Here is an 18,638-nt window from a genome sequence, read left to right on the forward strand (position 1 = left end):
TAGGATTTTCCTCAAAAACCCAAGAACTCTAAAACAAGATTATGAAGTATAACCCACATGTGAAGAATACAACATCAAAGATAAACTCTCCAAGGTTGAGGATAAAGTGTAATCTCTACATCATACAAATGCATAAGATGACCTATTAATATTCATCAACAACTTATAAGCACCATACTAGTTATCACATCTATGATCAATCTCAATAAGTACAATGCACAAGATGTACAACTAGCACTATGCCCTAGGGAATATAAATCACATACTATCCAACAATGAAGTACATGCTCCACCTATCGTAGATGAAAATATACTCTCATCACAAGAGAAACATGGGTTTCAACGCATCAAACCCTTCATAGGAGAAAGTGCGCAAAAACACAATAGGGTTTCAACACCCAACATCATCTTAGGGGTTTCAATAACTAAAATATCCAACCTTCAAATCAAGAAAAATGAAATCTTGATCCAATTAACTCTTAAACCATATGGAAATTTTAAAAATATGTTCTTAATGTGAATTCCAATTTTTCACCTCATTCACTTGAGGTTTCTTAGATTTGTTTCCTTGAACTTTCAACATTATCATTAAATCTAATATATCAATTATATCAGTGTATATTTCACTTCTAACCAACCAATGTCACTAGGTATCAAAAGAAAACAAACATCAAAACAATGTACTCCAAGGGGAGAAAATTCACAATGCTAAGGGATTAATCCACTTCAAAAATCAAATTCAGAAAATGCTTTATAATAGTATATTTATTACAATGCTCATTAGGGTAGCCCAAGAGGTTGGGACTCACAATGATAATGTATCCCACTGCAATTCAAATCTTGGCTAACCTTTCTTAGTATGGTTTGTGGACTATCATATCAACCAAAGGGGGGTTTCTTGGTAGTAGTGTTATGTGACCCTTAGCGGCAGCAATGATTGTATGTTCTAGTTATTGATTTCCCCTTAACATAACCTTTAAAATATATATACTTAATATAACACTAAAGTTGTGCCTTTAATTCCTTCTTAACTTGTTAAATAACTTAACAAATATATTAAAAGTTCATGATAAATCAACATACCAAACAACTCTAGAAGCTACTCATTAACATGAGAAACATAAAATAATAATTTTCATATATGCAATGCAAAATATTTGGACATCAAAATTACACATCATATTACAATGTAATGAAGATATTTGGTACATACCATCAACTCATCACAAGTTGGTACAATGTTTCCTATCCACTTTTCACAAAGTAAGACATTACAACTACATCCAAACCTTAGATAAGGCATTTATCATCAATCACAAACATAAACTAAAAATCACAACCTAGAAAGGCATCACATAAATTTATTTGTAGCCACTCCAAAGTTTCAACAACAACCTAGCATCAACACCAACAAGTCCACCCTTGATCTCCCACTTGGCCCTACATTTTCACCTGCAAATGTGCATCCACACCACTATGCATGCACCATCATGAAGTATTTGCAGTTTTCCTTTCCCAATAGTCACAATTGGCATGCATATCTATCACCTTGAACTCTTTTTCCAAAATTAAAAAATCATTTGAAGTTTTGCACATTGAACATTTGCGTTTTCCACTCAAGCTTAGAGGTATCACTCTTGTATCTTTTTGCAATGATAAAAATCTTCCTTAGAAAACTTAAACCTTCTATCATATTCTCCTGTGAACTGACTTTCTAACCAATGTAACCATGTTGAATTTTGTGTTCTAAATTAAAAGTTATGGTTTTATAAATTTACCGCTTCTACCCAATCTGTGCACTTTTCTCCCTGGTACAATCAAGGTGAGAGATCATTTTTTTCATCTATAAAAAAATTTCTAGTGATAACCAAGAAAATTTTGTATCGGGTGCAAATAATACTTACAATTGTGTGCACTAAACTTCCCTATTATAGAAGTGAATACCATGAGATTTTTCGATGTGTAAGGTCATAATGTTGTTGGATATGGAAATGTTATAGCACTACATGAGTGTCCAGTGGTCTCCCTACTTGTATTTGTGTCATGGATGGTAACCTTCTAAAGAGCATTAAAAGTGTCTTTAGAGGGGAAGGGTTTCCCAAAGGACTGTAGAGCATAAACAATAAATGTTGTCTAGTATGCTCGAGGGATTGTTTAGTAGAAAAGGGGTATACACCTAGTGTTGTGTTGAGATGAAGAGGAAGGTATCCATATATGAAAGCTCCATGAAGATAATAAAGTTCTAAAAAAAAATGATGACTTGCTAAAATATGGAAATCCCTTAAAGAATTCCATTATGATGACACTAAAACCATGTGTTTGCCACAAGTTATTGCTTAGAGGCCACCAATGGATGCCTAGAAATGAGTTGGTGTTCTTGTTGGACATGACAACCTTGGAATGATGGATTTTCCAAATCATTATTTAGTGGAGAAGGGAATACCTACGGCTAAAAATGTAAGTGTGGCATTAGAGAAATGTTGAGGTCTAAAATGGGCCTCCTAGGTATTATTATAAAATAATAGTGGAGATAATAAAATAAGGTTAGATTACATCATCAAATCATAAAAATAAAAAATAAAATAAATAAAATATTAAAAAAAAAAAATTCTATTTTTTCAAATCGTATTTCAACTTATATCCATATTGTTTTACTCAAATTTCGAGCAGGAGCACTCATTGGATGCAGAATTTAATTCCTCGTCAAGGAGTATCCATGTTGTATACTTTTGATGGACCCTGCAATAGGAAAATGAGATATATATGAAAAAAATGTTATTGTAATAGCGTTTTTTCATGTATTTCTCCTTTTTCTTGTAGCAGGGTCCATCGTAAATGTGCAACATGGGTACACCTTGGATGAAGAATTAAATTTTGGATCCAATGAGTGCTCCCACTCAAAATTTGAATAAAATTATAGGGAGATAAGTTGAAAATACGAGTTGAAAAATTAGTTTTTTAATTTTTTAGTCTTTTTAATTTTTTACTCCAAAAATGGTGAATCATCCCCCATGGTTGACATTGTCATCTTGAATCCTAATGGTTCTTATAAAGTTGATTTTGGTTGTACATTTTTGTTTTGAGGCCCATTTTAGACCTTAAAATTTCTTTAGTGCAAGAAAGAGGCAACTTAAATGAATCTTTTATGAAAAAATCATTTGGCATGATGGTTGGAATCGAGAAGGGTGTCAAAAAGGACAATAAGTTCATTTGGCATGATGGTTGGAATTGAGAAGGGCGTCAAAAAGGAAAATGAGGTCAACTTTTGCTCATGCCAACCTTGTAAAGCAGAGAAATAGCCATAGAAATAAGTATTAAATCAAAGATTGCACACTTATTTTTTAATACATGCTTACATTGTGGGGTTGAGAAATCTTCTGAATAAAAATAATTGCTACATAACAACAACTATAACAAGCCTATATTTAGTGATTGTTGTTATAGGAATGACTACAAAATGAAGGCATGACTTAAGCATTGGATAAAGGGACACTGAGGATAATGTTATTCCAAAGAAAGAAATAATGTAAGATCCTTACAAGCTTGAGAATATTATTTAAGTGTATGTGGAACCAGAAGGAAACTTCCAAATGTAAATTGTATGTATATTTGAAAGGAAGATCACTGTACTTAGACACGAAGTCATAGGGAAAGTAAAGGTTGATTGGATACACTACAACCTTGAAGGAGCAACATGGGAATTGAAAGATACAATGTGGGAGGCATATCTACATTTGCTCTGCCATTTTCATGTAAAATTTATTGTATATAATGATGATGCACAGTGAGGACAACATGAAATTCAAGGAGAAGGGAATGTAACATCTCTAGTTTTGATCCCCAAATAGTTGTGTGTGTGTGTGTGTGTGTGTGTGTGTGTGTGTGGCTAAAAGTTGAATGATGTAATATGTAATTGTACATTGAATAACAATAATACATCATAAGTTGCAAATAAATAATATGGGGTTATGATCCCAAAATAGTTGTGTGTGTGTGTGTGTGTGTGTGTGTGTGTGTGGCTAAAAGTTGAATGAAGTAATGTGTAATTGTACATTGAATAATAATAATACATCATATGTTGCAAATAAATAATGTGAGGTTATGATTTGAAAGAGGGGAAATAAAAGAGGTTTGTAGGGCTCAAGGGGGTAAAGAAAGATAATATTATTTTATTCATAAGCTTGAGTCCTTTGCTTTATGTTTTCATAAGTGTTTTTACCGTGGAAATTGGTAGGCAATAGAGAAATGTGTACTTTCCATGAAGATGGATGGTTTATTATTGTTATGCAAATATATTTCATAGCTTTAGCATGTAGGATATTCCATTCGTTCTTTGGAGGATTTGCTCTAAAAAGGGGAGAGTTATATGAATGTAAGGGGATTTACCTCCATTATTCCTAGAGGTTTTTTTTTAAGAGCTTAAGCTACCATAGTATAGTTGTAATAAAAATATGGGAAATGACTAACTTGAAACTATGAAGAGTTATGACTATGTGTATGGTCATTTGTTCTCATAATTACAACTAATAATCCCTAGAGTACCTGGAAATTAAATTTCATGGGTAATCTATGCTAGAGCCCTGGAGGGAAGGGGGATAGGCCAAGGGACTACATGGAAAAGAAGGGGATCCCATTGCTTGAGTTGTGCAGGCTTATCCGAAAAGATGGTTGGTCGATTGGGATATTTGTAAGAATTTATAGATTGAATTCTTAGGAATTTGGTTGTGTGAAGAGAGATAGAGCCAACCATAGGGTATTTTTCCCTCATGCATTCATAGCATTAGCTGGAGGGTGGACTCTATTGCAAAGAGATTAAGTTCAATAAAAGGCTTATTGTTAGGTAGAACTACTTTTGTCTAGATCATGCTGGTCATTAATTCATGGAAAGTACTTATGGTTTACTTGTGAATATGTTGAATTAATGTCCTTTATATTATGAATTAGATTATTTTCCAATTTATTTACTTATCTTTGCATGTTAAGCCTACATCTTTAACTATGAATGATTTAATTATGTTTCATAAGCATGTATTATTATGCAGACATGAACTAAGTAATTAATAGCAAGGTAGTGAGGAAAATGGTATCAAAGCTATTGTATGTTGATTTCATCCTAATTTAAATTGCTAGGTACATTACAAAATGGTATTGTAAATAATTATGGGTGAAAAATCATGGTTTTAAAAGGTACCTTATAGTCTCAATAGTTACAAAGGGTACAAGGTATGCTACAATATGTTATGATGGTCAAGTTTCGATCTTATGACAAGCATTGGAAAGTTCAAACAAGGTAAAGCTAGGCAAGATTGATTGAGAAAATGAATTAGATATTGAATATCCACACTAACATGATATATGGACTAGAAATGTAGAGTGGCTAACTTGGATTTTTATGGAAAGTGCTTAGAAAAAAAGAACAATGCATAGATAACCAAGGTGAGAGTACAAAATTTTGCAATAATCTAGTGGGATTTTAGGACAACCAAATATAAGGAAGCTGGAAAATGTGACATTAACCTACAAGTTGATGATGAAATTGTTGTGGGAGCAAATGATGAGCATGAATAGCAAGGAAATAATGGTAATGAGGGAAAAATCAATAACTGCTCTCTTTTTGCTTAATATATTTCTTCATATTGAAATAATTGCCAAGTGCTAGTAGTTTTAAAGCATGGGAATGGTAGAAATGCAAGAGAGTATATAGCTAAAATGCATATGCACCAATAGGCAAGTTGAGAGTCAATGCTTAGTGCATATGGAAATGATCATGCATATATGTAACATGCTTATAGACTAATAGTAGTCTAATGATATTTATTCAATAATGATGTTATAATGATTAAATGTGTCTATCGATGTATTATTTAACCATAAAAAGGTTGATGGAAAGGTTGAAGATGTTGATGATGTTGCTACATATGGGAGTCATCCTTATGACAAAAGAGCAGGACAATAAAATAGTGATCAAGAGGTTGGTGAAAAGAGTATATAGACCTCTATAACACACCAATTAACTAGGTAACATCAAATAAAATGATGGAATACATGCAAGTATGGATTTAATGTGCTCATATTGCATAGATGATAAAGGGGATTTGGGAAAGGATTAATATGGTCAATATTTGACATCTAAATTGGTATTTATGTAATTTGAATGCATTTATGTGAATAACCTTCCACTTGGTGTGGTATAGGCAGAAGAACATGGCATGTGGTTGTTGATGTGGAAATGGTGTCCACATGTCAGCCTCTAACATTGCTATGTCATTTCCCTTGCCTCCTTACTTACCATGTCATATCTCGTGGCCCACTTTTCCTTTTTCCCCACTTTATACTTTATAAAACTTATTATTACATTTGATTTATTGTGGGTCATTTGTTCCTTTCTATCCTTGTCCACCACTTGGCATGATTTTTGTGATTGATGTGATGAGGGGTTCATATCTCTGACATATATTGCCCAACACACGTCCTTACACCCACATTCTAGATCAAAAATTGATTGTAAAGCATGAACCCATAAATTGTTAACAATACACTTTGATTCTAAAATTTCAAAACCACTCTTTTACAATTGGAATTCCCTCCATGATTACAAAGCTTGAAGTGTAGTTTCTAAAGCCACTTCATATTCCTCCACAATCTTCTTACCACCATCATCGATACTATATACCTCTTGTCACATTGTTGAGTTCTATTAAACACATGGAACTTACATAAAAATTATGGAGACCCATCCCCCATTCCCAGCTAACACTATGCAAACCATTTACCACCTAGGGGATACACCACCCCAAAAACAATTGTGAAGGGATTTTGACCATTTGAAATAACATTCTTCCTCTCTAAACAAACCAAATGTTGTTTGTTGACCAACTTGCCACTATAGTCATGGACCCTACCTCATGGCCACCACCTATGCACATGTACTCCTCCTAGAAGCACCATAACACCTCCATATCACTCACCAGTCCACATCACATGTATGGGGTCCATACACGTATATAGCTCCTCCAATTCATCCACAATTTGAGACTTTCTCCAAATTTTGAAATTTTCCACAAACTTTTACATAGGTTAAATTTTATGTGTAAAAATTCATCCACATAATTTTCATGTACACCATATCATTTATCTTTTATTGACATTTTTCAATTATATAGCCATTTTTAACAAATTTTTACATGGATTTGACTAAAATTTAGGATTCTCTTTAATTATATCCATAATTTGTCCACTTGCTCTATCAATATTCCAATTTGATAATTGGAGCTCTTAATCTAACAATTGCAAAATTTATATACTTATTCTCCTTAAGGAACTTTTTCAAGCACTTAATATGCAAACTGCAGAGTTCTTAATTTCCATTTCGTGGTTTTTTTCAACCTGCAACCTTTTCATACATAGGTTGATTTATGGCTTATATAGCACCAATGTTATAACAAATAGATCTAATACCATTTTTTGCTTCATATAATATCCAACTACAAGAGTCAAGACCTTCTCTAGATTTTATTTTGTAATTTGACTTTACTTACTAATTAAAATAAATATTTTGTATGCATTCTTTCTCTCCTTGGAATAACAACATTCGTGGTGTTTCTTTATACTATACTAAAGTGGAAAAGTATAAACGAGATCATATAGATATGACATAGTGGGTAATGAGGCAAGGGAGAAGACATGTTAGACATAGATGCTAACATGTAGGACCCCATTGCCACATTAGCAACCACATGTCATGCCACATCAACAAGGATACCATGTTAGAAGAAAATTAGATGTTGTTTTAAAAAAGAACAAGTTTTTACTAAAAACCTTATTCTAGCAATAACATGAGCAACTTATGTTGGATCATGTGTAGGTCTATGATGATGAGAGCCATAAAAGTACTATTAAGGGTGATTTCATAATTAAGCTCCAAAATTCCATAAAATGCAAATTAGTGGTTTTCAAGGAATTGGGTGGTATTCATTGCCAACGATCCTATTGATGCTGAAATTTGGACAATAAGGAATATGAATATGCTTGAAGAAACTGTTTTGTGCATTTGGCCAAATTTGAAAGGGTTTGGAGAGTGGAGATCCAGAAACAAGCCAAAATCCACTATGTCAAAGGATCTATTGGTGATTTTTCATGTATTCAATGGAGGAAAAGGGGCCCAAGATCACAAATCTGAAAAATAATAATAATAAATAAATAAAATAAAATAAAAATTATACTCAACATTTTGATGTCCCCAACAATCCAAATAGTTTTTTTCTTAATAGAGTTAACAATCCAAACAGATTTTTTCTTACTAGAGTTTTTTTTTAATTTTTCTTTGTTTGAAAGATAGTGATCTCATCGAAATTGTAAGTTTGGAGAAAATGCAAAAAGGGGCAAAGTTGGCAATTCCATCTTAATGCAAAAAATGACAGGAGCATCATATCATCAATTTGAAAGTTGCCAAGTACTCACAATCATAAGTATTATCTACAGGGAAAATTTTAGAGATAGAAATTTAATTTAAATTCTAGAAACATTGGTTAATATTGTTAGTCCTTAATAAACATATTATAAAATGTTTAGAAATATTTTTGTAGAATATTAAAATTTCTAAGAATTTCATTGGCGTATATTCAACAAAAGCATCTAAGGAACTTCACACAATGGGGACCATTTCCTCCTAAGGGGGGAGTATTGATACGAATGGGAAGTGGCATCCACCCATGGTATTGTTACTCAAGAAGGCTATAAATAATGGGCTTCACTTTGTAAAAGGATAGATTTGTCCGCCACACGGTAGTTGGAAATGTTTTCCTTTATTTAATTAAGAGTTTCTTTGTGTGTTTTCTTCTTCTCTCTCAGTGTTCAAGTTTCTTAAATATTAGCTTCCAAGATTTGAATCATGGAAAAAAATGGTCTCTAACCTTGACTGTACTAATGAGAAAAGTGCACACATCAAGAAAAAATGGTAAAGTATTATTACCTATAGCCAAGTAAAAATTATAGAAATAGTATCCAAATAGAAAGCCAACAAGCATGGCATCAATATGCATAGGAAACTAAGGTAAATTTCTTAACCCCTAAATATAGACAAAAGAAAGGTAAGTTTGTTGACCCCTAAATATAGTGAAAGGAAGCAAAGTAATAATGCTTCCAATGCATGACTGCAAAAAAGAAAGCGATGGAAGATAATATGGAAGAGAAATACTTGCTAAGGAAAAAGAGAACAAGGACCTCATGAGGTTATGTGTGGCTCATAAGATGGGTGAATCATCTTTGCAGGCAAGTGTATGAATGCTTGGGAGAGTCACAAGCTATGTACCAACAACTTATGTCTAAAGAATTTAGTAGAAGAAATAACAACAGTTCATTCATGTTAAAGGTTCCAATGGAGGAATAAATTATTCCATTATGTATGGATTGGTCGTTATGGATAAAACTAGACTGTAAGAGAGTTATCCAATAAACTAAAGAGAATTCTAGAATTGAAAAAATCCATGGACAACTAGAAATAAGGGAAACAGATGCCATAATCTGGATGTTTAAGCTTGTTGGGAGATATTGTAGCACTAACGGAATTATTCCAAGAGTAAATGAGCAAGATTGATGAGAGACAAAGGTAGAGGATGTTGAGTGCATTCTAAATGTATAAATGGGAGATAAACCAAGGAAGAACATAATAAGTGAAATGATCCCCAGAAAGGAAGTATATAGGAGAAATATCAAAGGGAAAAGAATATATATGCTTGATAGTTGATGCAAACATAGTGGAGCCTTGAGGAGTCTATATGAACATAAAAAGACATAAATGTAGCATTACAATTTGCTACACAAGTCTTCCATGAGACTCTTTCAACTTGCATCACACAAGCTTTAGATATTCTTCACTCCTTTAATGCTCATGCCTTATTGTAGGTTTTACATTACTTAAAACCTAGGCACACAAATACAAAGTTTCTAAGACAAGCCCAAGCACTAACTCATAATCTTCTTACCATCGTAGGGTTCACATACTAGAAACCATATGTCATCTTCTCTTGCATAATAGAAGTACCAAGACCTCTAGACAATGTTACAATGGGATACCAAGAGTACATCAAAAAAGGCTCCAAGTCTCATTTAAGCTAACCATCACACCAAATTCCAAGACTTCTCTACACCTCTAACAATATGCGCTCTTTCTCTATTGCTTACATAACATAAACCCTAGGTTTTCTAAACATTATTACTAAGACCCAAGGTCATCCCTAACACCAACATTCATATTCATGTCTCATCTAGTGTTTACATCATAAACCCTAGGTCTTGCTGCCTACAAGGCTCCTCTAGCACAATTACAAGGATAAAATAATGATTACATCAATAGTGAGTAATGACAAACGCTTTATCCTCCCTTTATATAGAATAGGTGATGGAGGCCCACATAAAACATGGACTAGGTCCACACAAGTAACCTTGGAGAAAAGTCAACTAGGAAACCCCACATGGAGTGCTCTACAATACAAGGATGGCAAGTGTCACACAAAGGTTTTATCCAACCAAAAGGTGGAGCAGCATCCAGCATGATGTCCCTTAGGCCCAATACCCCTCCTCCAAGATGGTGCACTATCCAAAAATTGTCAAACGCTTCCTCTTAAATTGTGGTTCATCTCCAAGTGTCATCATGTAAGTTGACCCTCTTATACTTGTGTGCCCCATGTCATCTTTTTTGCAATTCTCCTCATACAGTGTGTTTTGGTCAATAATCGGCCCCCTTGACGTATGCTCCTATATCCAAGCATTCTCAAGTATCCAAACTATAAAGTGTGTCACATGGTACCATGCTTTCAAGGCTAAGTGCCCACCAGTAAGTGCCTAGCATGCATCCTTTTGATTAGGTACCTCTCCTAATCAAGCAATCCACTCACCCATTATGTGCTCTCAATGGGTTAATCATCATGCCACGTAAAAATAACAAGCTCCTAGGTAAGTGCACTATTGTAGAACACTATCCAATGTCAAGCATCTAATCAAATTAAATGATCTGTATGTCCTCTATCATCACCAAGTAACTAGGAGACCTAGCGCTCTCCTAACTATGTAATATTACTTTTTGAATAACCCTAAAACCTAACATAAAATGGCAACAACAATGTGAATAACTTCGATTTGGAAATGAAGTCTCACCATATATAAGTCATGTTCTAAATGGTCTCATCTTAGGTACAATTAAAACAATAATACATTATCCATTCACCCTAAGTCCATCCCCTATATATTGCATCTTACATAACTAAGACCCAATACCTTTAATATGTTTCTTGAACTTGGGAGAAATCAATCCATTAGTAGCCAATAATACCTAAGAGGAAGGCAGGCACAACAAGATAAAAATTCTTATCGATTAAAGAATCATCTCTATGAGAATCATTAGAAATATCCCTTGAATAAGCATAAGAAGTACTATGTAGGAAGAGGATCTTAACAATCACATCAATCCACATAATCCAATAAAAAAATTCCTCATCATATTTCTTCAAAGGAATTTCCAATTACTTACTTTGTGGTCAAGAACTTGATTTTGATCCTACAATACCATAATGATCTTGTCCTTCTCATCGTTCCGAGAAAGAAGGATATCATAGTCTCCTTTCAATCCTTGATACTCATCATATAGATGAACATAATCAACTTAGATTACAGTATCCTCTTCCTAAATATCAATCATTAAGACTTGGTAGAAAGTAGCATCATCCTCCAATGGAGTATTGGTTTCCTTAATCCTATTAACATGCTACTTAAGTCCTCCATTTTCTTTCCACAACTAAGAGATAGTGGCTTGCAAAGAAGCAAATTCTTTATGATGTTTTTCATGAGTTTCCTATCAAACATCAACTTTCTTCTCAGAAATCTCTTTTAGCTTCCATAAAAGAAATTCATCAGTGTCATCAAAGGTGCCCATATTTTCAAAATACTTCAAATCCATGCACAATGGATTTTCAAACAAGTCCACTTAGCATTGGTTGTTTCTCAACTTGGTCAAAAAATGCTTTCATATACTTAGCTAGTTTACAATCAAATAAGAGTGAATATGCTTCAAAAAAATTAAATTACCAAAACCTCCAATAAGTTTTAGTCCTTGGTATGTTCTACAACAACAATAAATCTCTACTAATCTACCTTATTGTGATTGAGAAAAATAGATAATCATACTAACAACATTGTCTCCAATGCTCAAAAACCCAAAACATATATATATATATATATATATATATATATATATATATATATATATATATATATATATATATATATATATATATATATATATATATAACTATATATCTTTCTAAAATGTAATCAAGACAAAGGCGATGCCAAAGGGAATGGAAACTTGGTCTCCTCTAACCAAACAATTCTATCAAACCAACAAGAAGGATTTGATAAAGGCAATATCAAAGCAATAATAAAATCAAACCAAACCTTTATGGAGAATCAACCCATGTTGGTTGATACACTTGTGCTCATTAGATTTATCAAATGTAGGGCAAGATCACTCATTGGGCTAAATCCATGTTAAAGTTTTAGCATAATTTAATATATCGTCATAACAATTTCTAGCATAGTAAAGAACACCCTAGACAAACCCAAGTCATCAACACAAAAATGTAGATATGTCATGGATATCCTTGATATCTTAATGATACTTAAGCACTAGTCCAATCATCATTGCAATGCATGATGGAATTTACAAATACTATCGCACGATAGATTGGTACAATAATTGACTCAATTCATGATTGATATCAAAATGGTCCAAGAAGCTAGGAATGTCCACAAGAGTTGATCAACACACCTGAACAAGTCAAAATCCATATGCTCAAAATTTGAACCCAATCAACTTCATGGTCCCGATCGGGTGATCAATGAGCACTTTCATTCAATCAACACTGTAAGTGGGCCACCTCCATCAGTCGACTCTATCAATCTAAAAAAGTTATATTTACCAACATCAAGAACACAATGTCGAGTATTTTTCATATGTGCACTCCATTGAAACTTAAGAAACATTCATAGGTAAAAATATTTAGACACAAAAATATATGAGGAAGTCACCATATGTAAGCACAAATGCATTAATTTGTAGCCATTCCATATTATATTTCCAAAGTTAAATGGAATTGGAAATTTTGTTTGCTAATTTTACTACACTATGTATGCTCACTTAGAATAAAATGGCCAAGTATGACATAAATCATGGATGAAATGTTTTATTTCCCAAAGTGGATTTTGAACAGTGAAGTGCAAAGCTTCCTTTAATACAGCTATGGACAAACACAAACAAATAGTAAACCCAGTACACCTATCAAGACATTAAACTTATATATGGGGTCATTTGAACCATACCAAATATTTAGGCTAAGAATGCAATAATGGTTAGATTTAGTAAAGGGTTTCCTGGAATCCTTAACTCATATTCTAAGCTTAGGGACTTGACCAATAAATCATTTGTAAATACAATAAGCCAAACAATGAAAGGGAAAATAATTACATAATTTTATAACAGCACAAGCAACCTCCATTTTTCCAAGATTGTCCACTGAAACCAATGTTGAAATCTATCTCTATCCTTAGTAAATCATTGTTAAAAACTCATATTTGAAGTTTATTCAAATGGGAAATAGTTAAAATGGAAAGGTTTCCCATGAATTAAGCTATTTCACTAAAAGTGATCATGTGAAAAGAATGATAGCCCAAAAGTCATGTTGGATGGACTAAAACAACGTGCATGTATTGGTGGCCATTAGATGGTTGGCAGGTAAATGCCTATAGCTATCCCATTGTTCACCATACTAATTACAATATAGTGGCTAACAATCACAAGGAGTAGAGGAGATACAACAAAATTTATGCCCAACAATCACCCAAATATTTTATTAAATGGTGGTTTATAAACCTCTAATGCCAAAGGTTTACCCACTATTCAAATTTGATTTGCTAGTGTATTTAAAGTGTTTGAGTATTTGTATATATGAAACATTTCAACACACTGTAGTATGTTTGGTGCATATACAACCTTCACCAAGATCAAGATATATACAATGAAATATGTTTGCAAGGATTTGTGGCTTTTTCTAAATGTTTGTGTAGTTGAAGGTGAGGTTTATGCTTTCTTTGAATGAATGTTAACCATGAAATCAACTACCTTAGGCAATTATCTTTTTAGGACTATAAGATATCCCAACATATCACAAAATGCATGTATCTTGTTTGTAATAAAGCATCTTAAACCATGATTTAAAAACACATCTCAAAAAGCATGGCCATTAAGTACAGTACATGTGTGATGAGTATTGATAACAGTGAGTTATTGTAATGGATGTGACTTTCTCAAAGAACCATTATCGAACCAATTGTTAAGACAACCACAAAATCGATATAATCATATAAGCTACATGACCATGAAGTGACAATCATCAAGAGCCAAGGTAGCATCACACTAAAATAAAGCAAAAAGATAAAATCAAAGACTTTAAGGAAAACCAATAGTTGGACCTAACCTAGGATTTGGGTTCACTTACACAATAGGACCAACAGACCCAAAAGTTGTTAGGTTATTATGTTGGTGATCATGGTCCTCTAGATTATATAGATTGGGGATCTCTTGGCACTGAGAATTGGGAACAAAGCCTGATACAAATAGATTGGGCTCAGTGAGAGTTCAAACTTTACTTCTCAACTGCATCATCAAATGCAAACATACATTTTCACTGTCCATTTTTCAAGTAGAGTTGAATGTACAACCATTTCATGTCGAGGGTAATCTTTCTCTTAGTCTCTTTCCTTCATACAATCGGATCTTCTAAAGACTCTCCTACTGGGAAAGAGAGGTACCCCTATCTTGCACTTTTCTCCCCAAAGGCCCCTGCCTCAAATCACTCCATAGGTCATGAACAATGTTGGTTTTCAAAGGTTTCATGGCTTCTCCAATTGATGACCATCACCCAAAGCACCTTCTCCCCTTCAGTTACTCCATAGATGTGATGGTCCATCTCTTTCTACCTAGATAGATAGTGAACCGAGACATCAAACAAGACATATATAGATTATATATTCAGGTCACCTAGACCTCACCCTCATCAAGCCTAGGCTTGAAGATGTCTTTCTACTTGTACTTTTTGGAGTTACAATATGGTATCATTGTCAACCTCCCATACATGTATAGGCATTGGATGCATTCACTCAAATTCCCTCGAGGACAACTCCAAGTCAATCTCATCGACTCCAAGTGGACACTAATCACCACATCCCACGTTCTAATAAGGTCTTGTAGATGTGCCACCTACAAGAGCAAGAGATAGATACACCTCATTTTTTGATGCCTTGTATGTTATAAGATTAAAGGACATTACTACTACCTCTATAGGGACTCAAGGGACTCCCTCTCCACTTTCTTTCGATATCAGGATCAGAGGTGTCTAGCTCTTTTCATTAAGGAGATTTTCAGTCACAAATCCCAATTCTTGAATATTGTCCAACCTCTTACCGCACCCTTCCCCACCACCTTGTGCAAACCAAGAGGATCAACTCAAACTTTCATGTCCTTCCATTAAATCATAGCAACAAAGCAACAAGTTAAGTTCTAGAGTACTTCAAATCATAGTGGTGATACCTCGAGTCTCCTCTCAGCCTCCCCTCTTAGGAGATCGACTAATATGTTTGAGACCAATTTGAAGGTGCAAAACCATACATCCAATCACACATCCTCATAGTGACAAAGGGTTCAACTCCAAACGGATCTAGACTAAGGCACCTACCTCTAATTTGATTGCCTTCTGACCCTAGCAAAGCAATTAAAGATCTATTTAGAGTTTCTTTCATTCAACCTCATATGGTAGATGAACTAAGCTTCCTTACTTCTACATCCCCCCATGGTCATATAGTTGGATCCCCCGTTCGTACTCAAAGACTTTGATAGGGAGCCAGTGCAACACCCCTCACCCCCCTTGCCACCTATCATCATATCTAGGAGAAGTTGACCTCATTGGCTTTATCCTCAAATATTTTTCTCTCCTTGACTTGTATCAATTTGTTCAACTCCTACCTTGGACACTGTCACTTTGTATCACCATAAATATGAGATAATATTATACACTTTATTTTTGGCCTTAGCTAGACTTGGTGCTTAGCATTGTCAAATATTTTCCTAGATTGTACTTTCAATTTTCCTATCCCTCTCTTCATCTCATTATTCAGGAGTTGTTTTTGCACTCCCACATTGTATTCACCCTTTGGTCCCGTTTGACCTACTTTTGTGATCTTTTGTTGGGCATCAATAAAATTATCTTGTCTTGTCAATCCAAAAAGTTGCTTCAGTGCTTATGTCTTGAGATGCAAAGACCCCAACCCCTCAAGCTTATAAAGATACTTTTGGTCAACCAAAATGGAAAGAAGCAATAAAGAATAATATCGTTATTGTTGGAAAACAATATTTGGGATTTAGTCCCTCTCCCCCAAGGTATAAAAATTGTGAGATGCAAGTGGGTTCACAAAGTCAAATTCGTTGTGAATGGAAGTGTGAATAAACATACTGCTCATTTTAGATACCAAAAGTTCCTCTCAAGTTGAAGAAATCAACTACAAAAAACATTTATGAATTTATCTAAGATGGAATATATTCACCTTGTTTTTCACTTGCTACTTCAGAGCATTGGATGCACTTTAGATGGATGTCGAGAGTGTCTTTTGCATGGAAATTTGCAAGAAGTAATCTATGGAGAAACCTCACACATTTGTTCAAGGTGACTCTAATTTTGTTTTTGCCTCCACGACTCCTTTTAAAGACACAAACAAGCACCACAAGCTTGTTATGAAAAGATAAATCAATTTCTTCTTGATTGAGGCCTTTCTAGGTGTCACTCTAGCCCCAATGATTTCACCAATCCATGAATGGTGAGCTCTATAGTCTTATGTCATTCTTGTGTTATATGATGATAAGCTCATCCTCAATGGAAATGATACCCACTAGATCAACCATGTGAGGTCATGTCTTGAGGGTCAATTTCAAAACAGAGTTAGGATCTTTGCATTGTTTTTTTTATCTTTAACTTCAGCAAATGAAGCATGTTTCTCTTTCTTAGCCTAACCATGCACATGGAAGATTGGAAGCCATCTACAACCCCTTTTTCAATCTGGAGTTGAAACATTGTAATAAGAGTTTCATGCCAAAGGTGGACCCCACTTGGTATTGGCCATGATTTCTAGTGTTGTATACTTCAATCATACTTAAAGAGACCTTTATTTTGTTGTTGGTCTACTTTCTTCGTTTATGCAAGTTTCACACAAGAGCCGCTAGAAAACAACAAAGAAAGTACTTCAACATATCCAAGTGTACCTCTTTCTATTGATGTTCTTTTGGGAGTTCTACTTCTATGATGGGTTTCACATATCCTTATGCATGGGTTTCAAAAATGTACTACAAGCTATAGCTATAATTTTGATTCTTGTCCTATTACTTGGTCTTCCACGTTACATGATACCATTTCTCTTTCTTCTTTGGATACAAAGAAAGATGCAATGCATGCATGATAAGAATTTTGACTTCAACATATACTCCTTGACTTTTGCATTTGCAAGGACATCCCACTACTTTATGTCGCACCAATCTAAGTGCTATTCAAAATGTTAAGAACCAAGAACCTTAGGACCCACGTGCATTTTATCTAACAAAGGATTCAAGTGTCATATCATTGATTTGACATACCATCATATAGAATATCAAGTTCCAGATATCTTCATGAAGCCCTTGGTCAAAGACCAAATTTCTCTATATTTGGCTTATGTTAGGAGTGATGGAAGTTATTATTGAGGAGGTAAAGTCTCTAATGCCTCCCTCCACCGGCTTATGTGATTTTGTACATCCTCTCCAATATAGTTTTTAAATGTGTTATAATATTAGGCATTAAGAGAATGATCATGAGCAACTTGCTCTTAAATCAACATTCACAATTTTGTCTAGTACATGAGTAATTCTATCTTGCACGTGAGTGATCTAATTAATGATCATTCTCAATAATAACAACACTCGATCCTTTTCATTGTCTTTCTTGTGAACCTGTCATTGTGTTATATTGAAAACATTGAAGTTTTTCTTTTGTTAAGTTTTTACATTTGAGGTTTTCTCAACTAAAAATTTTATGTCTTGATCTTGTCCGCCCCTTGTGAATTGATGCTTTACGTGTTCAATGATGTGATTATAACGTTCTCATTCTCTAACCGATTTTGTAATGAACTATTATTGGCTAGAACTTTATCAGCATACTCATCCATCTTAATATGTCCATACCAATCTTTTCATTATTTTATATATAGTAAAATATTCTTGGACGTCCTCACCAATCTTAAAGGGAAGCTTTATGGTACATTTGCATGGATTCGACAAAATATTTTGTAATCAAAAATCACACTAATGTCACAGAGTAGCATGCAACACCCGTGTAATTGATACCATGAGCATACCCACAAAGTTTTCGTAATCCTTTGACGGATTTCAAATTTAATTTTAAAAATGTTCAAATTGACTTTCAACTAAAAAAAATATTTATCTTCCTCGTTCAATCTAAGCGTGTACCCATATTTCTTTAATCAACAGAAATGTATAGGAATGTGTA

Source organism: Pinus tabuliformis, chromosome 1_2 (assembly GCF_031772625.1).
Source record: "Pinus tabuliformis cultivar Carrire ecotype Pingquan chromosome 1_2, CPIR1, whole genome shotgun sequence".
Classification (NCBI taxonomy): domain Eukaryota; kingdom Viridiplantae; phylum Streptophyta; class Pinopsida; order Pinales; family Pinaceae; genus Pinus; species Pinus tabuliformis.